This window comes from Coenobita brevimanus, chromosome 3, assembly GCF_032717465.1.
Source record: "Coenobita brevimanus isolate Jiangsu-jjx chromosome 3, ASM3271746v2, whole genome shotgun sequence".
Taxonomy (NCBI): Eukaryota; Metazoa; Arthropoda; class Malacostraca; order Decapoda; family Coenobitidae; genus Coenobita; species Coenobita brevimanus.
In genome coordinates, this window is record NC_136956.1 from 5,136,440 (window position 1) to 5,160,946 (window position 24,507).

The following is a 24,507-nucleotide window of genomic DNA, read 5'->3' on the forward strand; positions in this document are numbered from 1 at the left end:
CCACTCACTTGATGTAGTGCTGCCTACTTCTTCCTTCACCATTCTCATTCCTTCTCTGTGTCTGCCCTCCTCTTCCTATTTCTTACCATCACCCACTCACTTGATGTGGTGCAGCCTACTTCTTCCTTCACTTTGATCCTTTTTTTCTGGGTCTACCCACCTCTCTTCCTATTTCTCATCATCATCCACTCACTTCAGTTTTTTTTAATGCAAGAAAGAAGGATCCAAAGACTAACAGCCCACAAACCGTTCTTTAAAAAAGAAAAAAAAAACAAAAAAGAGCACCAAATTCGAGATCCGTTCATTTCCAGATATCTGGACACACTGCATTTGAATGATTGGAGATCATTGGAAGTAGGAAATACAGACAGAAGGAGACAGTTCAAGAGTTGACCTGTTCATAAATGAAGGACTGGGAGTAACGGTTAACTCTGGCATTAGAGTTGGAGAGAAAAGGGACGAGAGTTTGTTGCTAGACGGGCGCTGCGTGCCCGTCGTAGAGGTGGAGGGATGCAAGCAGACAGTTCAGAGGAGCAGTGACCATGGAAGTAGCGATAGAAAAGAGATAAAGAGGCAACAGTGCGGCGAAGAGACAGAGGTTGAAGGGAGCCAGTAAGAGGAGGGGAGTTACTTAGACGAAAAGCCTTTGACTGCACCCTATTGAGAAGAGTTGTGTGAGGGGAGCCTCCTCACACATGAGAGTTGTATTCCACACAGGGACGAATAAAACCCGTGTATGAAGTCAACAACTGTGCAGGGGTAAAGAAGGCACGGAGTCGGCTTAGCACACCTAATCTCTTGGAAGCGATTTTACAAGAGATGAAATATGATCTTTCCATGATAAGTCCCGAGAGAATGAAACTCTTAGCATGTTCAAGGATAATGCAGGATTGAGCTACATATTATTAAACATTAGTGGGTACTCCTGTGGAAGATGTAGTCGGGCTGATAGGTGTAAAAATTGAGTCTTTGATGCATTAAAAACAAGATTATTTTTGCCCCAGTTAGAGATACAAGCCAAGTCAGACATTAGGTGTGCCATTGCATCATCCCTTGATTGTTGAAGTAACTGCTGGGATGGACGTTGTGGGAACTGAATGAAGAGGTGAAGAGTGGAATCATCAGTGTATGAGTGGATTGGGTTAGATGTACACCTTAGAAGGTCATTGATGAATAACAGAAAGAGAGTTGGTGATAGGACAGAACTCTGAAAAACACCAATGTTGATAGATCTAGGAGAGGAACGGTGGCTCTCTACAACAGCAGCTATAGAACGACCAAAAAGGAAGCTATAGACGAAGGCACAGATACTTCGTACAAGGATATAAACAGTAAGAGGCTAGTTTGGAAATTAAATATTTATGCCATACTAGGTCGGAAGCCTTTGAGATGTCAAGTGCAATGGCAAAGCTTTTGCCAAAGTTCTGAAAGGAGGATGACCAAGAGTCTGAAAAGTAGGTGAGAAGATCGCCAGTGGAGAGTCCCTGACGGAACCCGTACTGACGATCAGAAAGAAGGTTGTGATAGGAGAGATGCTTTAATATTTTTCTGTTAAGAATAGGCTCGAAAACTTTTGAGATACAGGATGTTAAAGCAATTGGGCGATAGTTTGAGGGTTGGGAATGGTCACTCTTCTTTGGGACTGGCTGAACAAAAGCAAATTTCCAGCAAGAAGGAAAGGTACAAGTTGATAGACAAAGGCGAAAGAGTTAACCTAGGCAGGGTGTGAGCACAGAAGCACAGTTCTTGAGGACAACAGGAGGGACCCCATCAGGCCTATATGCCTTTTTAGCATTGAGGCCAGTGATGGCAGATAATACATCAGTTGAAGAAATTTTAATGTCAGGCATGAGGAAGTTAGAGGGGGGAAGTGATGGAGGAACAGCATCAGAATCCTCTGAGGTGGAATTGGAGGAGAATGTCTGAGCAGAGAGATCTGCTTTATCAGTAGAAAAAACAGCTACAGAGGCATCAGAGTAGAAAAGAGGAGGGAAGGATAGTGCAATAAAGTTGTTAGAAAGGTTTTTTGGCAAGGTGACAGAAGGAGCAGGAAGAATTCGAGTTGGACAGTTGAGAGCACTTAATACAGATGTAATTATTTTTAGCAGAACGAAAAACAGACTTAACACATTTCCGGGCAGAAACATAAAAAAGATGTGATTCAGGGGTGGGTTGGCTCTGGTACCTTTTATAGGCCCTCTCCTTGTTGTGGACAACATTAGAACAAGCGTGATTAAACCAAGGCTTTCTTGTAATAGTCAAAGGATATAAGAAAGGAATGTATGCTTCTGTGCCCGAGAGAATAACCTCCGTAATGCGCAAGGCACACTCAGATGGCTCCCGGCCATGGGAGCAATAATCATTCCAGGGAAAATCAAAGAAGTACTGCCTGACGGCCTCCCAATCAGTAGCTCCAAAGTGCCACAGACGACGTTTCTTTGGAGGGTCCAAAGGTTGTACTACAGCAATAGGACAGGTTAAGGTAATAAGGTTGTGATCAGAGGAGCCCAACGGAGAGGAAAGATAAACGGTGTAGGCAGAAGGATAAGTTGTAAGGAAGAGGTCAAGTATGTTGGAATTCTCTCCAAAGCAGTCAGGGTTATGGGAAAGGTGCTGTACAAGCTGCTCTAGGTCATTAAGGATAAAAAAGATGTTGGTGGATCAGTGAAACGAAAGGAGAGCCAAAGGTGGTGGTGAACATTGAAATCTCCTAGAAAGGAGATTTCAGAGACAGAAGAAACGGTTAGGATGTGTTCCATCGTCGAAGGAAGATAGTCGAAGAATTTTTGATAGTCAGTAGAATTAGGGGATAAGTAAACAGCGCAGATATATTTAGTCAGAGAATGACAGGAAAGCCGAAGCCAGAGAGTAGAGAATTCAGAAGAATCAAGTTCACGAACATGAAAGCAAGATTAGTCGTTGCGTGTATAACAACTGCCACCTTTGGCATTGAAATGAGTATACAAAAAGTAGGAGGATACAGAAAAGGCTTTGCTATCAGTTGCCTCGGACAGCTGAGTCTCAGTTAAGAAGAGAGGGTGAAGTTTAGAGGAAGAGAGGTGGTGCTCAACAGAGGGAAAGTTAGAGGAAAGGCCGCTAATGTTGCAGAAATGAAGAAGTGGGTCAGACAGTGGTTCCAGGCAGCTCGTTGAGTCCTCACCGGGAGAGGGGTGGATGTAGTGCTACCTACTTCTTCCTTTCCCTTCATCATTTTTATTTCTTCTGTGTCTGCCTTCCTATCTTCCTATTTCTCACCATCATGTGCTCACTTGATGTCGTGCTGCCTGCTTCTTCCTTCACCTTCATTTTTTTTTCTCTGTGTCTGCCTTCCTCCTTTCCTATTTCTCCCAGCTTTCCTGTCGCTTTTTATTACTCTCCGTTCCTCTTCAGGTGGCTTTAAACTGAGTGATAAGCCTAACGATTTCCTGTAATCCATGAAATCATATACAACGGTGGGTGGTAACCATATCAGTAAAGTGCGCTTTGCGAGACGAGCGAGCTAACGTCTGTACATACATCTATCATCATAATGTAATTTTGGTGTAAACTTTCAATATTTCTGGTGAGACAGAAGAATTATTGAACTAAAATATTTGCTCTCTCTCTCTCTCTCTCTCTCTCTCTCTCTCTCTCTCTCTCACGTACACACATACACACACACACACTCACAGGCACGCGACAAACAATATACGATGAACAACAACAACAGCAATAACAAAAGCAATAACAAGACAGATAAACCACAGTATATGACCTGACTTGAGTAAGCGCTGGTCATTCCAACGTATAACAAAAGTGGAGCTACCAAGTTAGTTTGTCCCGAATTTAAATCAAGAGTTTGTAGTTCGGTAGTTTTTATAGTAACCATCAAGTACGTTTCAGTATCAACTGCTAAGCGCGCTCCAGCAGAAGGAGCTGACACGTGTTTTCGACAACGCATAAGTACTCCGGGTGCTGGATGATCATATATCGAGGCGCCATAGCATTTACCACATGCGCAATGTTCAGTTCTCTGCTTCCGACTTGCTGTGTCAACGAACTCCATCGGTAAACGCTTGGCAATTGATCGAATGATAAAACCCAGAAATGAGGCGATTATCTTTGCGATTGCACCACCGAAACGTAGAAAAAACGTTCATGTGAAATTATGAGAGCAATAGCTGATATTTAACTGTTTGATTTCAAGCGAGAAAACATAGTGTTGCAACAGGAAATCTTTTTAACTTCGATTTCATAGTGGAGCATCTCAATTGAAGCCCTGGAAAGCTTGAATTCCAAGGGGTTTCTTTGGTGTCATGAGTTAAAATGTAACTAAAAACAAATTCTATTAAATGTATCTACTACCTGCTGAAAGAATCGCTTCCCATTCTCACACAGTAGAAAAGTTATTAGCCTTTGAAAACCATCACAGTCGGACCGCGTCGTGTCCGGCCGGGTCCAGTCGTGTCGGGCCACTCATTTCTCAGCTTAATGTAAACATCGGTTCACTATGTATGCTCGTAAGAACTGACCCATACGTGTTCCCTACATGTCAACAAGTAGGTTGGCGGAAAGTTAGTGCTCCTCCCCGTAAAACATGTAACTCAAACAGCCACCGATTACAGGACTATGACTCCTGGCTATAGACATAAATTGACATCACTTATGCATTTACTCATTTGCTCATATTCTCATCTGTTAAGGAGGCTTCCTAACTCACATTCCTTAGTGATTTATTTTTGAATAGGGTACTGAAATATTGGAACCGAGAGTGATGGCACTTCTAAATGTACTTGTATTTATGAAAGCCAGATGAGTGTGTGTTAGGTGGGTCTCTCTCTCTCTCTCTCTCTCTCTCTCTCTCTCTCTCTCTCAATACCCCCATTGTAAAAAAAAAAAATCACAGCCCTTGGGAGCGATAATTTCCGAAAAAAAGTGGCGCCGTGTTCATTTGGCAGTGGTAGTAGTTCAGAATCCCTGGTGCCTGTGTCAGATTGTACCACACCACAAGGGTAATGAAGAGAATGGTACAAGGAAGAAGGAAGAGGAAGAGGAGTGAACAGTACAAGGAAGAGGAAGAGGAGTAAACAATACAAAGAAGAGGAAGAGGGGTGAACAGCACAAGGAAGAGGAAGAGGGGTGAACAGTACAAGGAAGAGGAAGAGGGGTGAACAGCACAAGGAAGAGGAAGAGGGGTGAACAGCACAAGGAAGAGGAAGAGGGGTGAACAGTACAAGGAAGAGGAAGAGGGGTGAACAGCACAAGGAAGAGGAAGAGGGGTGAACAGTACAAGGAAGAGGAAGAGGGGTGAACAGTACAAGGAAGAGGAAGAGGGGTGAACAGTACAAGGAAGAGGAAGAGGAGTGAACAGTACAAGGAAGAGGAAGAGGAAGAGGGGTGAACAGTACAAGGAAGAGGAAGAGGAAGAGGAGTGAACAGTACAAGGAAAAGGAAGAGGAAGAGGAAGAAGAGCGAACAGTACAAGGAAGAGGAAAAGGAGTGAACATTACAAGAAAGAAGGATGAGGAAGGGGAGTGAACAGTACGAGGAAGAGGAAGAGGGGTGCATAGTACAAGGGAAGAGGAAGAGGAGTGTACAAAACAAGAAGAGGAAGAGGAGTGAACTGTACAAGAAGAGAAAGAGGATTGAAAACAACAAGGAAGAAAGAAGAGGAAGAGGAGTGAACAGTGCATGGAAAAAAGAGGAAGAAAGAGAGTGTTTGTGAGAGGGAGAAGGGAGTGTGAGGATAAGGTAGCCTGGAGTTGCTTCTGTCCTGGCAAGATATCAGCAATAGATAGATAGGTAGACTGACAAATGGAAAGACAGATAGATAAATGGATAGTTGGCTAGAAATACTGATAGATGGATAGATACTGTACGTGAATAGATAGACATTTTCTCACGCTGTTAATATTCCTTTAGTGACATACACAGACTCTCACTCTCGGCCTAAAAATGCCATCTCTCCAGCTTTATATTTCCACCCAGTAAATATTAATATAAATTCACATCAGACAAAATTATTCCATCCTTCACAACCTCTAATATAATGGTGAAGGGAGAAGTAGGCAGCACTGCATCAGGTGAGTGGATGGTGGTGGCCAGCACCTACTAGCCAGCTTTATATTTCCACCCAGTAAATAATAATATAAATTGACATCAGGCCAAATTAAGCCATCGTTCACAACGCCTAATCTCTTCTGGAATCAAATCACATTCATTACAAAGACACAAGAAAATCATTCCAACATAAAAAAAAATATAAAAAAGTAGCTTGGCGTATGACAGTTATTATTACAAAGCCTAAAGTACTACCCTCTTGTGTACTGTACTACACTTACGTGTACTGTACTACCCTTATGTGTACTTTACTACAGTTATGTGCACTATACTACACTTATGTGTACTGTACTCTCCTTGTGTGTACTGTACTACCTTAATGCGGATTATGTTACCCTTATGTGTACTGTACTACAATTATGTGTACTGTACCAATCTTCTGTGAACTGTATTATCTATATATGTACTGTACTACTCCTATGTGTACTATGTTGCCCTTATGTGTTCTGTACTACCCTTTTGCGCACTATATTGCCATTATGTTGATGTTTACAATCAAGTGCAATGTAGTACCCTTAAGCCTAGAGTACTTAAATGTACTACATTAATGTATACTTTTGTACAATCATATCTACTTCATGGACCTCATGTCCTGGATGGTAATGCACTACAAATGATAGTAGTACAGAAGACTAGAGGATTGAAACGAAGAGGGTAGTAAAGTATAGTACAATATTGATGAGGGTAGTACAGCATAGTACAGTACTGATAAGTGTAAAACAGTACATGAGAGCAGTACAGCATAGTACACTAATGGTGAGGGTAGTACAGTACATGAGGAGGGTAGTGCAGCGTAGTAGAGTAATGACGAAAGTAGTATAGCACTGTACAATAACAATGAGGGCAGTACAGTATCATGAAGGGTGTACATTAGAGTACATTGATGTAGTAGAGTAACTATTCCTTGACCACAATACCACAGTCCACCACAGTGACCTGTGTGATGTCACTGTGGTTAGCTGCTGCCCTCACCACCTCCAGCCCGCTGACCACCTCACCAAAGACATTAGGGAACACTCTTCCAGCTTCACAGTCCCTCGTGATGATGGCAAACTGGGCAGCCCTGGTAAAACCACACAACAACCGCCACCACACAGCCCCCGCCCTGCCTGACTTAAGGTACTCCCCACCACTCATGTCTAATATTCCTGCCCCTCCTAGCCCCCCCTTCCCTTCGTACTCCCCACCCATCACACACTCACCAGACCGGCCCTTGCGCACCACACCGTGTAATTTGGTGTAGCGGTATGAGACGCCGATCTGGCCGGTGCACAGCAGCTTGAACTGCTGTGCTGCAGGCGTGTTGGGACTCAGCCGGATGTGGACCCGCCCTCTTGTTAATCCCCCCCACCCGAGGTCCAGATGAACCACGGTAGAGTAGGGGTCCATGGCTCCCACCACCTCACTCACCTGCACAACACAACAACGTCAGTCACGAAGGCAGACACAGGAAGGAAGATATACACACAAAAGACTGGAGGCAAGGAAATGAGGGAGGGAGGAAAGAAGAAGTGTAAGCAAATGAAGTGGAGGAGAAGAGGAGGGCGCCATGGCAAGGTTAGGGCATGTGGCAGCAGGAGAGAGAGAGAGAGAGAGAGAGAGAGAGAGAGAGAGAGAGAGAGAGAGAGAGAGAGAGAGAAAGGAGGGAGGGAGGAAGGGAGGAAAGGAACAGTTCAAAGGAGTACAAAGGAAAGTAAACAACAACAGACCTTACGGTCATTTCGAGGCTGTTTGTTACAGCGTAGACTATGACTACAAGATCTAACTCTACATGCTGAAGGATAAGGATGTTAAAGCAAGAAGGCTCCACCCGCCTCCAAACCCTGCAGTTAAAACTGGCAAGAAAAAGTGAGAAAAACCACCATGCAACACGGAAAAACTAACATGGAAATTTCACAGGAGAGACTGAAAAGGAAAAGCTTCATTCTATAATATATATTATCTATAAGCTACCAGTATGAATAACCTGAAAGAGAAAGTAGTAAAATAAAATGAATAATAGAATAAATAAATAGCTAATGCATGTCACTATGTACGGGTACGTTGAGTTGATGGGGCGTCTGCAGACACAGCTTGGAAATTGCACAGTGCACAGTTTGGAAGTTCAGGGGTGGTGCAACAGCCTTGCCTGGCGCTATTAAGGTAGGCAACAGTCAATCAGGCCCCAGCTCCGTTCATTCCATTGAGACTAGGAACTTTCCCATGTGGAACAAGCACACAACTCACCTCCTGAAGCAGTGACCTCTGGTACATTAAAAAAATCCCGGTGGTGGCCACTTAACTAACATGGACTCTCAGTGATCCACAGCCCATCACAGATCGAAAGCATGAGTAGTGACTGTTAACTCAGGGCTATCTGTGCATATCCTACTCTATGCATATAGCCTACTATATTTGCTTTTACTAAATTGATCCAGGCTCTAAAAACAATAAAATGAAATAAAATAAAATAAACAATTATACATACACAAGTGTTTTATTCAGAAGTAAACATATTGAGCTGGGGGTTAGATGACAAATACTTATCCAGGTGACCTTTACAGGTTTGTACTTTTTTACAATTTACTACATTGGAGGGCAATTTATTCCATATATTTACAACTCTACTGAACAAAAAATGCTTAGCTTCATGCGACTGGAATCGTTTGCCCATTATTTTATGCCCATTGCCAGTAGTATAATTCGAGTGATCAACTGTGAAGCATTTATCGATAGCCATGTTATCATGTCCTTTGAATATTTTGAATACTTGACAGAGGATCGAGTGGCAAGAGTGAAAGATGAGTTTTGGGCGAGAGTAGAAGCATGTATGGACAAGTTTGAGAGGAGCGAGAGAGTGCTGTTGATTGGAGACATGAATGGCAAAGTCGGGAATGTACGAGTGGATGAAGTGGTTGGTCAGTGGGGTGTGCCAGCGGAAGTAGATGGGAATGGTAGTGCTTTGGTGGACATTTGTGCTGGTAAGGGGTTGGCAATAGCCAACACCTACTTTCGTCATAAGATGATCCACCGGTATACATGGAGAGTAATGAGGAGGATGGATGGTGAACTTGTTGAACGAAAGGCAATGATAGACTACGTGTGTGTGGATGAGCGAATGAGAAGACAAGTGTTGGATGCAAGGGTGTGGAGAGGGTGGGGGAATGGAGTCTCGGACCATCATTTAGTGATGGCCAAGGTAGAGCTGCAAAGAAAGTGGTTGAGGAGGCGAAGGGGAAGACAGGAGGAAGCAGCTCCTGTGAGAAGAGTGGAGAAATTGCAAGATAGTGAGAAGAGGACAAAGTATAAGAGCATAGTGGAAGAAAGATTGGGAAGGTATGAGCTAGAGCAGATGGAAGGGGTGGAAGACGTATGTAAGATATTCATGGAAGAGATAAGCGCAGCGTGTGAGGCGGTTTGTGGAGTGAGGAGGAGATGCAAGGGTGTGCAAGGGACAGCATGGTGGAATGATGAGTTGAAACGAGCTGTGGAACAAAAGAAGAAGGCATATGGTGAATGGTTGGCGAGTAGAGGTAGGGGAGAAGATGAGAGAGAGAAGAGAGAGGTATATGTGAGCAGGAGAAGGGAGGTTAAGAGACTGGTGAAGGAGAGTAAGAAGAAAGTGGATGAAGAGTTTGGGGAGGAATCTGAGTGTGAAATGGAGGGAGAGTAAGAAATTGTTTTGGAAGGAGGTAAAGAAAGTAAGGCAGTGTGAAAGGGGAAATAGTAGGAGAGTGAAAGATAGGAATAATAGATTGTTGGTGGAGAAGAGAGAGAAATTGAGGAGATGGAAGGAGCACTTTGAGGATTTGTTGAATGTAGAGAGTGAGAGCAGTGTGAGTATAAGTGGTTGGGGAATGGCTGGGAGAAGAAGAGATGAGAGGAGGGAGGAAGAGATCAGTAGGTCGGAAGTAGTGGAAGCGATGAAGAAGATTAAGCTGGGAAAGGCCCCAGGAATTGATGGAGTGTGTGGTGAAATGCTTAGGTATGGGGGTGAGATTGTTGTGGAGTGGATATGGAAGTTGTGTAGATTGGCTTGGGAAGAGGGAAGGGTTCCAGAGGACTGGAAATCAGGTATAATTGTTCCTCTGTACAAAGGAAAAGGGGAGAGAGAAGTATGTGGTAACCATAGGGGTATTTGCCTACTTAGTGTGACTGGTAAAATATATGGTAGAATACTCATTGATAGGGTTAGGCATATGACAGAGGAGCTAGTTGGAGAAGAACAAGGGGGATTTAGGAAGGGAAAAGGGTGTGTAGATCAGATATTTGTTCTAAGATGTTTAGTGGAGAAGTATCTAGAGAAGGGAAGGAAAGTGTAAGCTGCCTTCATGGACTTGGAGAAAGCTTATGACAGAATAGATAGGAAAGGTATGTGGAAGGTATTAAAAATATATGGGGTGGAGGGGAAATTGTTGAGTGCTGTGAAGAGTATGTACGAGGGAGCTAGGGCTACGGTGCGAGTGGGTGGTGAGCTGAGTGAGTTCTTTGAACTCAATGTGGGACTGAAACAGGGGTGTGTAATGTCTCCATGGCTGTTTAATATATATATGGATGGGGTCGTAAAGGAGGTACAAGGTAGGGCAGTGGATGTGGGGGTGGCCCTAATGAATGAGGGTGAGATTTGGAAGCTTCCGGTGTTGCTGTTTGCTGATGATACAGTATTGTTGAGTGAAGATGAATGGGAGTTGCAAGGTTTGGTGAATGAATTTGGGACAGTGTGTAGGAGGAGGAAGCTGAAAGTTAATGTAAACAAAAGTAAAGTTATGGTGTTTGAGAGGAATGAAGTCACAGAGTGTGCAGTGAGGTTGGATGGTGAGGATCCTGAGTGCATTCAAGTACTTGGGTAGTGTGATGAGTAAGGATGGAACTTTGGGGGATGAAGTACGTGAAAGGGTACAGCAGGGAAGGAAGGTTGTTGGCACACTGAAAGCAGTGATGAGAAATAGGGAGGTGAGTATGGAAGTTAAGAAGTCACTGCATGATGGTACTGTGATCCCTACCCTGACGTATGGAAGCGAGGCGTGGACCTTGCAAGAGGGGAACAAGTCAAGAGTAAGAGCAGTGGAAATGAGTTACTTGAGAGGAACATGTGGAGTGACATGGAGGGACAGGTTGACGAATGAAGAAGTGAAGGAACGTTGTGGGGTAGATGTGGATGTGGTTGAAAAGATTAGGAGAAATACACTGAGGTGGTTTGGACATGTGGAGAGGATGGAGAATGAAAGACTGACTAAGAGGGTGTATGTAGGTGAGGTGGAGGGAGGGAGAGGGAGGGGTAGACCGAGGATGAGGTGGAGGGATGGAGTTGAGAGGTATATGAGGGAAGGGGGGGTGAGTTGGGGGGAGGGGAGTCAAATGGTGGGTGACAGAGTGACTTGGAGGTGTTTTGTCTGCGGCCACCCTTTGCGGGATTAGGGCGTCGGGCTATAGATAGATAGATAGATAGATAGAATTAAATATCCTTGTATCCTCCGTTTTGTTAGGGTAATGAGATTCAGGGCTTCTAAACGTTCCTCGTACGGTTTATTTCTCAATCTAGGTATCATCTTTGTCATCCTTTGCTGCACTCTTTCAAGCTTTTCCATATCCTTTTTATAATACGGTGACCAAAACTGAATGCAATACTCCAAGTGCGGGCGTACTAAGGAATTATATAAAGCGAGGACGATATTATCTGATTTATATTCATTTGCTTTGCCTATGAATCCAATCAATTTATTGGCTTTTTTTTCACAGCTTCTTACGTTGTTTGCTTGGTTTCAAATCGTTTGTTATTATAACTCCTAAGTCTTTTTCATGGTTTACCCTATCAAGTTGGACATTATTCATGCTATAACTTGCTTATATTTTTACTGCCAGTGTTTAGCACTTTGCATTTATTAATACTGAAATCCATTTGCCAGACCTGGGCCCAGTTAAATAGTTGATCAAGATCTCTCTGAATTGCCTGCCTTTGCAGTGCTGTATCTGATTTGTTACCTATTTTAGTATCATAAGCAAATTTTGAAATCTTACAACACAATCCTTCGTCAATATCACTTACATATATTAAGAAAAGAATAGGACCTAACACTGAACCCTGCGGCACTCCACTTGTAACGTTTATCCAGTCTGACTCTTTTCCATTTATTACAACTCTTTGCTTTTGTTCAGTGAGCCAATCTTCTACCCACCCGAGAGCAATGCTGCTGAAACCATGTGCCTTTAGCTTCTGAAGTTTTTTGTGTGGAACTTTGTTAAAAAGCCTTTTGAAAATCGCGGTAGACCACATCAACAGATTTAGTCTCGTCATACATCTTCGGTACCTCATTGAAACAGTCCAGCAAATTCATTAGGCAAGAACGATTATTATAAAAACCATGTTGCGAATCTTTTATGAGAGTGTTTGTTTCTAAGTGTTTCACAAACGTGTCTCTAATAATAGTTTCAAGCAATTTGCAAACCAACGATGTTAAACTAATTGGGTGGTAGTTTTCTGGTTGGCTTCAGATGCCCTTTTTTTAATATTGGGGTTACGTTAGCAATCTTCCATTCATGTGGCACCTTACTGCTCTTAAGTGATAAGTTAAAAAGTTCAGATAATGGCTTTGATATTTCATTCTGTAGTTCCTTCAATAAAGGGACCGACTGATGGAGTTATTACCTTTTTGTTTCTTATGTAACTGAAAAATTCTTTGGGATTTGATGTACTGATACTTGCAATATGTGTCTCAAGGTTTTTCTTGCTGCATTTCATTATTTCTTTGGGTTTTCATCATAGGGCATTGTATTCGTTTTTATCAGTTTGACTCTTTGTGGTATTATAATTCTTATATGCAAGATTTTTTGCTTCCAGACAATGTTTGATATCGGAGTTCCACCATTTGGGTTTAGATTTTATGACAAGCCTTCTGTTGCACATTGGAATACAAAACCTGATGGCACAGTTGAGAGTTTCTGTAAAAAAATTCCATGCATCATTGATATCTAAAGTTTCGACATTGGGATGCTAGTCACCTGCACCTGCAATTGCCTTTAATTTCTTAAAATTTGTTCTCTTAAAGTCGGGCACTTTCTCGCAACTGGCCTTGACACTGTCTTCAATGAATTTAATGTTAAATGTAACTATGGGGTGATCACTTGTACTAAATTCTTCTCCTACAATAATGTTACTCACTACAATTTCTGAGGTGGCTAAGACAAGAGCTAGGACGTTAGCTCTACGTGTCAGTTAATTTACAAATTGATACAAAGAACTTTCCTGCAAGTTTGTATATAGGTCTAACCCTGTGTGTGAGGATAGGGCTTCTCCCCATTTTGGAACTGGTAAATTAAAGTCACCAAATATTACAGTGCTTTGCATACAAGATATTTCAACAATTTGATTGTAGATTTCATTAGCGATGTTGAGTGGCTGACCAGGTGGACGATAAATTAACCCAAGAGTGATGACAAGATTCATTTCTAAGCTAAATATAAATAGTGTCAACTTTTTCAATATATGGCTTGCTAATTTCAACTGGATGAAATCCTGATTTAAGATATAACAACACTCCACCCCCTGCTTGATTCATCCTTTCACTACTGATAATGTGATAGCCGGTAAATTAAACTCTGCTAGAAAATCTCTCTGCTCAGTATTTAGCCATGATTCTGTTAAACCAATTACATCATTATCTTCGGTAAAGACAAGGGCCTCTAAATAAGAAAATTTATTATGTAGGCTATGCACATTTACAAGGATAGCTTTAATGTGTTTTCCTTTCTGATGTGGGAAGCTTCCATTATTTATTGATTTATCGGATCACATGACATCTACATTTGCCTCCTGTGATGGTTGTTTATTCTCCAGAAAATAATTATGGCATCACTAAGCAAATGACCGAGACAGGAAGCACCAACGGCATTCAGGTGTAGTCCATCATTCGCAAATAGTGTTTGCTGCTGATAAAACTGGTTCCACATGTCGATGAAGTCAACTCTTCCTGTAAGTAAAATTACTTGACTCTGTTATTTATACTAAATGCTCTCCTGAAGAAGGCATTCCCTGCATTAATCCTTGGGAGTATGCCTGAAACTAAAATATGGTTAGTTTTCTCCTTGTAACATCGAATCATCTTTCTATATTTCTCCATCAGCTCCTCTGATCGAGTTTGCATGACATAATTGGTACCTGTATGAATGATAACAAGGCCTACATTTTCTGCATTCTCAAAAACATCATCGACAGCCTTTGTTACGTCATCTACTCCTGCACCTGGAATACAAAAACACTTTCGTTTAGAGGGTGCCCAGCTGCAAAATTCCACCAACTGACCACGGATGATGAAGTCCCCCACAATCCGTGCTTCATGGGGCTCTTCCTCTACTTCTGTGAGAATCTGAAATTTGTTATATGTGGTTACTGGAATGATGCTCCTTTTTCTCACACATCTGGTATCATTCTGAAATGCGTGGCTTGCAAATCAGTGCTCCTGGAGACGATGTGAGAGAACAACATAGTGCCCCAAGAAACACGGAAGAACAACATAGTGCCCCCAGAAACATGGTGAGAAAGAAACAGTGTAGTGCCCCCAGAAACACACCGACACCCCTACCCGGACCCCAGAGAGTAGCAACACCCACACTAGGGGACCCCATACGACAACGGCATAAGCCAGCCCGGGCCGTGCGACCTTATAACACTCAACCATCGCATCGCCACCATAGCAGAAGGAGGACACTACCTTCGGGGAGCAGGATTGCCAAATCAGTCTGGGGTGGAACTGATATTTCAGTTTCCGACAGCGCCCCTCTGGAGACGGCCGATTGCCGCTCCCGCCTTTGTCAGTCAGCCAAGCGTAGCACTGAAGGTGATTCTGCTGAGATAACCAATTGCTGCTCATCTCTTCTGCCCCAGGAGACGGCTGATTGCCGCTCCACCCTCCTGCCGAAGGAGACGGCCAATTGCCAATCTAGAGGTGCTGCACCCGAGACAGCCGATTGCCGCTCAACCCTCCTGCTGAAGGAGACGGCCGATTGCTGCTCTGGAAGTGCTGCCCCTGGGACGGCCGATTGCTGCTCTGGAAGTGCTGCCCCTGGGACGGCCGATTGCTGCTCTGGAAGTGCTGCCCCTGGGACGGCCGATTGCTGCTCTGGAAGTGCTGCCCCTGGGACGGCCGATTGCCGCTCACTCCTCCTGCCGAAGGAGATGGCCAATTGCCGCTCTGGAAGTTCTGCTCCTGAGACGGCCAATTGCCGCACACTCCTCCTGCCGAAGGAGACGACCGATTGCCGCTCTTTCCTCCTGCCGAAGGAGACGGCCGATTGCCGCTCCTTCCTCCTGCCGAAGGAGACGGCCGATTGCCGCTCCTTCCTCCTGCCGAAGGAGACGGCCGATTGCCGCTCTGGAAGCACTGCCCCCGAGACAGCCGATTTCCGCTCACTCCTCCTGCCGAAGGAGACGGCCGATTGTTGCTCTAGAGGTGCTGCCCCCGAGACAGCCGATTGCCGCTCTGGAGGTGCTGCCCCCAAGACGGCCGATTGCTGCTCACTCCTCCTGCTGAAGGAGAAGGCCAATTGCCGCTCCAAAGGCGCTGCCCCTGAGACAGCCGATTGCCGCTCCCCCCTCCTGCAGAAGAGACGAGCCCATGGCCTCTGGAGAGATGACCAGAGGTGCACTGACTCCCCCACACAGCCACGGCCTGTTATGGGGCCCTACGGCCAAACAGAGGTGCCGACATCACCCCTGCGTGAGACAGATGCCCGGCTCCCCAGCACCAGAGGGACCCCACGAGGTCTAACAGCCTCCCCTGGCCTCTGGTCCCTACGCCTGGCCCTGGAGAAGACTCATCTGTCGGGCCCCAGCACGAGACGGTGCTGAGCCCCCACCTGACAGCACCCCTTGATTCTGGGGACCGCAGCCCTCGGCCTCCCCGGGCCCTCCCCAGGATTCCTGGGCGCAACCTCTCCACGCCCAAGAGACCGCAAAGGACCTCCACCTCTGGCTGAGACAGGAGCCAGAGACTCCTAGACCTGTTTGGCCCCAGCCCTGAGGGCCACACCCCTAATCCCAGCCTGGAGCCTACGGGCCCTAGCACCACGTGCAGCCCTGGACGAGAGAAGATGCCTCTGCGAGCCGTCCCGTGCCCTCTTGGCACGCCTTTTCCTGGCGGTGCCCCTAGCCCAGCCAAATAGACGCCGGCGTGTCTCCCCGCCGCCCCCACGACACGAGTGAATATATGTCAAGTGTGGTATTGCCCCAAGACTAGTGGCAGAAATTATATTAAGTGTGACGTTGCCCTAGAAAACAGGTTACAGTGATATAGTGGCTAAATGTATGTCCAGTATCAGGGTGGGTGAAATCACGGGCGAGTGAGTAGGGATGAGAACAGTGAGTGAGTCCCGAGAACTCTGACTCATAAGTGATGCCCTCGTAAGAAACCAGTAAGAACTCTTCCCCTGAGGAAGTTTCTGTAGTGAAAATATACATATGTCCCTTGTTAGAAAACCATAGAAAAGTGAGAATAATATCCAGCCCTTTGTATTACCATAAACACAGTGAATATTCAGTTTCCCGCTATTCCCTCCCTCCCTACAACATCCCCCCCCCCTCCATAACTAACGTAATATAAACTAGAGATAGTATCAAATGTCAAAACCCTTTTTCTATCAGGTGATGCTAAGAGTGAATTAGAAAATGGGAGAAATGGAGTTCCCCCGAGCTAAGCCCTGTATTGGGCTATATAGCCCCGCTAGGGTTACAGGAGCGAGCTACCACTCCCGGCACGGCAGCCCGGGCGAGGCTCGAACTCGCAATCCCCCGATTACGAGTCCAGCGCGCTACCACTGTGCTACCGCGCCCCCCTAGTGAATTAGAAAGACGTATCTTTTCCCAATATTACTATAACTCTGCTCCGGCTCGTCACGAGTCCTTCCCCTCCCCCCCCTTGTGAACTCCCCCTCCCGCGCTCCCATGCGCACCCATGTTCCCTGTGCACCTGTTCACTAAACTTTCTGTATTAGCAACTGTAGTGGTTAAGTCAGTATCCTGTGAGATACTAATATCCTAAGTAAGGTTTTATTTCTGTGTCACTTATCGTGTTGTAATATCTGCATTTTGTCCTGTGTCTGACTGTGGGAATATACGTGTAAAAGGTTATTGCCTAGAGTTTTTGTGTCCTGCCTCTCTTTCATTGCACTAAGCTCCGGTCACGAAAGAGGACCCCGCTACACGTTAGGTGTTTTAGGACCGAGGAGTCGGGCCTTTTTCACCTAGCATTACAGATTCCACACTGGCTGGAACTCATTTTGTATGGTGGAAGGAGAAGTAACTACAACGGGAAGAGGATGGTCAGCCTGGACTGCAGTTGGCCGAGCAGCTGGGCTATCCTCCACAGTATGTCCAACATTGCTGGGAATGAACTCCTCCAGCACATCAACTTTATGGGTCAGGCTGTTTATTTTATTTGTGTCAGCTTGTTTTCCAAGCTCTGAAGTAGAGTGCACATCCTGCAAACAAGTGAACGGTCCGTATAAAGGGATCCAGTGAAACTACCAGAGTAGCCTATGCAAATGATGTTCCGCGGCATTCTGAAATTCAGAGTTACTGCAAAGACTTATAAGAGAAACTGAATCAGATATTGCTGATTAGCACCTGGAAGAGATACTGGAAAAATAATCAGTTATTTTACAAAATCTGCTAGTAAAACAATTACAATTTAAGTAATTGTTACAGGTGAATGTCTCACTGGTGTGGGGTCTTGCTGCTTAAAACTGTACAGGAATGATTACCTTTCTGGTTAGCAATGTACACTCATGATTACTAATCTCTGACCAGGAACGCGTGGCGGCCAGTGTTATGATCACACACGAGCCACGCATTCGAACACAGCATCCCCACTAGTGAGCAGGGCAAAGAACTGTAACCAGGTGATCTGAATCGTACTACTCTTCATATCATTGATATTACCATATACTTATGGTTTCTCCTCCATAATATAATAATTTGTGTTTATTGACAGGGGCCGGCATTTCTTAAATCAGTCTGCAATTTAGCAGTTTCCAAGAAGTAAAAAAAAAAAAAAATGTCAATAAACGTGGGTATTGGCATCATATTTACCGTAATAATTATTTATGAATTAACGACATTAACTGGCACACATTTTGACCAGAGGGGGCATGTAGCTAAGACGTCGCGTAGGAACAGGGCAACCATTCCTACTGGATGGCAACGGCATAGATATAAATAAGACCAGATGCCGCATCGCCCATTCTTCAGTACAGCGGCTATGCGTCGTTGCGGCCGCCATGTTGGAACGGTCAAGCATGTAATAGTGGGGCTTTTTTTTTTTTTTTTAGAGCGAATTCAGACTATGAAAATGAATGTTGTTGTGGTGGAGGTGGTGATGGTGGTTATTGTTGTGGTGGTGGTGATGGTGGTTATTATAGTGGTAGTGGTGGTTGTTGCTGTGGTGGTGGTGATGGTGTTTTTTGTTGTTCGTGTGGTGGTGGTGGTTACTGTGTTGGTGGTGGTGGTGATGGTTATTGTGTTAATTGTGGTTGTTGTTGTGTTAGTGGTGGTTGTTGAGGTGGTGGTTGTTGTTGTGGTGGTGGTGGTTGTGATGATGGTTATAATGGTGGCTGTTGTGGTGATGATTGTGGTTGTTGTTGCTGTTGTGGTGGTTGTGGTGCTGGTTGCGGTAGATGTTGTAGTTGTTGTGTTAGTGGTTGTTGTGGTGGTGGTTGTTGTGGTGGTTGTTGTGGTGGTCATTGTTGTGGTGGTGATTATAGTTGTTGCTACTGTTGTTGTTGTGGTGGTGGTGGTGGTTGTGGTGATGGTTGTAGTGGTGGTGGTGGTTGCTGTGGTGATTTTTTTTATGGTTGTTGTCGTTGTTGCTCTTGTGGTGGTGGTGGTTGTGGTTGTGTTGGTTGTTGTTGTTATTATGGTGTTGGTGGTTGTTGTGTTGGTGGTTGTTGTGTTGGTGGTTGTTGTGTTGGTGGTTGTTGTGTTGGTGGTTGTTGTGTTGGTGGTTGTTGTGTTGGTGGTTGTTGTGTTGGTGGTTGTTGTGTTGGTGGTGGTGGTGGTTGAGGTGGTTGATGTCGTTGTTGCTGTTGTGGTTGTGGTGGTGGTGGTTGTGGTTGTCTTGGTTGTTGCTGTTGTTGTTGTTATGGTGGTGGTTATCATTGTGGTGATTGTTGTTGTGGTTGTTGCTGTGGTTGTTATTGTGGTTGTTGTTGTTGTGATGGTTGTTGTGGTGGTGGTTGTTGTTGTTGTGGTGATTGTTGTTGTGGTTGTTGCTGTGGTGGTTATTGTTGTGGTTGTTATGATGGTTGTTGTGGTGGTGGGTGTTGTAGTTTTTTTTTTATGCGAGGAAGAAGGAACCAAAGGCCATGAGCTCGCAGTAACAGTTCCCTCCAAAAAAAAAACAAAATACAATAGAGAGCCAAATTCAAGATCCGATCATTTTGAGATGCCTGGACACACTGCGTTTGAAAGACTGAAGATCATAGGCAGCAGGAAATACAGACAGAGGGAGACAGTTCCAGAGCTGACCTGTTGCATAAATGAAAGACTGGGAGTAACGGTTAACTCTTAGAGAGTTGGACAGAAAATGGATGAGAGTTTGCTGCCAGACGGGTGCTACGCGCCCGTCGTAAAGGTGGAGGAATGCAAGCAGACAGTTCAGAGGAGCAGTGACCATTAAAGTAGCGATAGAAAAGAGATAAAGATGCAACAGTGCGGCGAAGAGACAGAGGTTGAAGGGAGTCAGTAAGAGGAGGAGAGTTAATGAGACAAAAAGCCTTTGACTCCACCCTATTGAGAAGAGCTGTATGTGGGGAGCCTCCCCACACATGAGAGTTGTACTCCACACAGGGGTGGATAAAACCCCTGTATAGAATCAACAATTGTGCAGGGGTAAAGAAAGAGCGGAGTAGGCTTAGCACACCCAATCTCTTGGAAGCAGATTTTACAAGAGATGTAATATGATCTTTCCAAGATAAGTCCCGAGTAAATGAAACCCCAAGCATGTTCAAGGATGATCCAGGATTAAGCTGAATATTAATAAACATTAGTGGGTATACCTGTGGAAGATTTTGTCGGGTTGATAGGTGTAAGAACTGAGTCTTAGATGCATTAAAAACAACCATATTATTTTTACCCCAGTCAGAGATACGAGCCAAGTCAGACATTAGGTGTGCCATAGCCTCATCCCTTGTTTGTTGAAGTAACTGTTGAGATGGGCGTTGTGGGAACCGAATGGAAAGGTGAAGGGTGGAGTCATCAGCGTATGAGTGGATAGGGTTAGATGTACAGCCTAGAAGATCATTGATGAATAAAAGGAAGAGAGTTGGTGATAGGACAGAACCCTGAGGAACACCACTGTTGATAGATCTAGGAGAAGAACGATGACCGTCTACAACAGCGGCTATAGAACGACCAGAAAGGAAGCTAGCGATGAAGGCACAGATAGAAGGATAGAAACCGTAGGAGGGCAGTTTGGAAATTAAAGATTTATGCCAGACTCGATCGAAAGCCTTTGAGATGCTGGTGGTGATTGTTTTTGTGGCTGTTGTTGATGTGGTGGTTATTGTTGATGTGGTGGTTATTGTTGTTGTGGTGGTTATTGTTGTGGTGGTTGTTGTGATGGTGGTGGTGGTGGTAGTGATTGTTGTTGTGGTTGTTGTTGTGGTGGTGGTGGTGGTTGTTGTGATGGTGGTGGTGGTGGTGGTGACTGTTGTTGTGGTTGTTGTTGTTGTGGTGGTGGTGGTTTTTGTTGTGGTGGTGGTTGTTGTAGTGATGGTGGTTGTTATGGTGGTTGTGGTTTTTGTGGTTGTTGTTGTGCTGGTGGTGGTTGTTGTTGTGATGGTGGTGGTTGTTTTTGTGAGGGTTGTTGTTGTGATGGTGGTGGTTGTTTTTGTGAGGGTTGTTGTTGTGGTGGTGGTGGTGATTGTTGTTGTGGTTGTTGTTGTGGTGGTGGTGGTGGTTGTTGTGATGGTGGTGGTGGTGGTGGTGATTGTTGTTGTGGTTGTTGTTGTTGTTGTGGTGGTGGTTTTTGTTGTGGTGGTGGTTGTTGTAGTGATGGTGGTTGTTATGGTGGTTGTGGTTTTTGTGGTTGTTGTGATGGTGGTTGTTGTTGTGCTGGTGGTGGTTGTTGTTGTGATGGTGGTGGTTGTTTTTGTGAGGGTTGTTGTTGTGATGGTGGTGGTTGTTTTTGTGAGGGTTGTTGTTGTGGTGGTGGTGGTGATTGTTGTTGTGGTGGTGATTGTTGTTATGGTGCTGGATGTGGATGTTGTTGCTGTTGTGGTTGTGTGGTGGTTGTGGTGGTGGATGTGGTGCTGTGGTATGGCTGTTGTTGTGGTGGAAGTGGTTGTGGTTCCTGGTTCATCTGAAACGTGAACTCGGTGGACTGCAGGCTTAAATTTCCCTTCTGCAACCCACCATCCTCCTTTCGGAGGATAGAGATGCAGCTGAGGGACATTTGCATAACCAGACAGTTGAGCCGCTCATGCTATCGGTGTCACCATAGATATATTCCGACGCTTTCTACACCCAAAAGCAGCACAGTGCTGTTGCATTTCTAGGTAAATAGTGGTCAGCTTTGATCATCGTCAGGAACACGACATCGTCTGCCTCGACCGTTCCAAGATGGCGGCCGCGCAGACGCATCTAAAGTAGTGTTATGTGGCATCTAGGCTTATTTATATCAATGGGCAACGTGACCTGTTATCACAAGAGAAAAACATTCAGTTCAAAGTAGTAGTAACAGTAAATTTCTGTCAATGATATAAGTATTATAAAACATTCTTAGAATATGTCGCACGAATGTCGGCTGCGGTGGCAATCGTGGATATTTCTCTGCTATCACCTACCAACAGCTCGGTTAAAGGCTCGCCTCAAGAAATAGTTTAGTGAAATAATAAACAGATTAATAAAACGGTGTATGAAATTCAAATATCACGCACTCATTACAGATTAAAAATAACAGCTATGACCAAATTTGTGTATTACTTACCATGCATATATTACTTGAGAAAGTACTATAATAGAAACAAAAGTGCTTCAGTGATGCTTAGAAAATTGTTCATTGAAGCACTAAACCTTTCTGAAAAGACAGTGCAGTGTGTCTGACTGTGTAGCCTACGCCTGGCCACGACTTTGGCTAACTCTCTGGTCAGAGATTAGTGATCACGAGTGTACACCCGCGGACCAAAGTTTCGGCACCCCCCTCGATGGAAGGAAGTGGAAGTCAGGGTTAGAGAGAGGCCAGGTGAACGGACAACCGTGAGTGGTACTTTGGAACTGAGCTACGAGGCGAATAGTGAGAAACCTAATGACACTGGATTCGAAACATTTCCATGCTATTCATCTGCAAAACATTATGCGTTCGTAACATACATACTGTAATATATAACATAGACTACTGTGTTACCATGGTGTCCTGTGATACTGACCCATCTGTTTCGAATCCTCATCACACAAATAAAGCACCGAGCCAGTTGTATATAAGTTGCAACTTGTCATTATAACTGCAGTCATAATTTTTGTGAATGTTATCCCTGGATTGTCTATAGCTATAATATAGAATGATTGTGAATGTAATGTTGATTCTCACAGTAGTTGTGCGGATGGTTATAAATGTTGCAATTATTTTATGTGGACGACTAAACCACATTGTGATGGACAGCGGAGAGCATTCGCCAATAATTTACTATAACCAGATGAAATTAGATGCAAACAACACAAAATATTATGAGACAACGAAGACACAGCTGTGGTATCCTGCTCCGCCTTACTATCAAGGCCTTAACTGGGGCTTCACCTCATACGTGCATTATTTTCCTTCAGTCTCTGCCTCTTTTATTACTCTTACTTCCCGGTATCCTCTTACTGCGAGTCGTCATATTCCTTGGAGGGTTTCTTGTCGTCCGGTCCTAAAACCCCTACTGTATTACATTATTCCTCGCATCATCACTCCCAGACAAACAACGTTAGCACAAGACTGCTGAATCTGTTAATACCATTATTGCCACTGCCACTACTATTCCCCCTTTCCCCATTGTGTCTACTGCAATTCCCCTCACAGTACTACTACTGCTACTCCTATTTCTACTCCACTATAAATCTGTATAATAATACATATGATTGTTCTTATGTCTGTGTATCTGTTAATCATATTGTCCCTGTCCCACCGTCGACCACGCGTCACTGACCCGGCAACGCTACCCCAGTTGCACCCCACCCCCCTCTCTCCCACCCGCCATGAGCTCTATTCCTCCCCCACTCCGAACCATTTTACCCCTCACCTTCTTCTTGGGCCACCAGGCCTGTTGTTCACCTTTTACCGGTGAATATACGTGGCATGCATTAATAAGAATATTTATAAAATTGACAGCAACAACATACATCTGCAGTATTCCGAACATTACATAATTATAAAAGTCGCAGACCCAAACGTGCCTATATTACGGAGCTCTGATATATTAACCACAGAACCGACCACAGACCGTTCCTATCATTGCCACTGGACCTTACCTGTAGCACTTCACCGTAGTAATACAACCCACTGAAGTCCTTTGTGGGATCACTACATATGTTTGGGAAAAATAACAGCGCACAACATGCCTACAACCCATTAAAATACACCTGTGACGTTTCACTGACATCCATTTAATTGCCTAGAAGTTAGCGGACAAACAAACACACGGCTGGACATAGACTGAGGCCGAATGTCTCGCATCAGTATATGACAACCTGATTAAACTACTACGATCCTGCTTTGTAGGTGTCATCATAGTTATAATAATAATAATAATAATAATAATCGTAGTAGTAGTAGTAGCAGTAGTAGTAGTAGTAGTAATCACATGTTAATATCCATGATACAGAGGAGGACAAACACCATAATCTCCCTGATAAAACAAGTGAAAACAGCTGTGACATATAAAACCAAACAGTGCCATAATATGCTGTATTGGTAGGGTTATAGTAATACTAAATTAATGTTTGACCGCAACCCAACCTTCTGTCATGGCAAACAGATTCTGCATTGCGTCGACACATGCTATTCCAGTGTGTGTCCTTCTCAGTATCGTGCCTAATAACATGTGATTAATTATTATTATTATTATTATTATTATTATTATTATTAATATTACTGTGATGACACCTGCAATGCAGGATCACAATAGTTTTGTCAGGTCGTTGCTTAACGATGCGGGACATTCTGCTTCTGTCTGTCTGTGTCCAGTCGTTTGTTTGTTTGTCCACTAACTTCTCCTAGGCTATTTGATGGATGTCAGTGAAACATCATATGCGTATTTTAGTGGTTTGTAGGCATGTTGTGCTCTGTTATTTTTCCCAAACACGTGTAGCGATCTCACAGAGGACTACAGTGGGTTGTATTACCATGGTGAGGCGCTATAGGGAAGGTGCAGTGGTAATGATAAGAACGGTCTGTGGTCGGT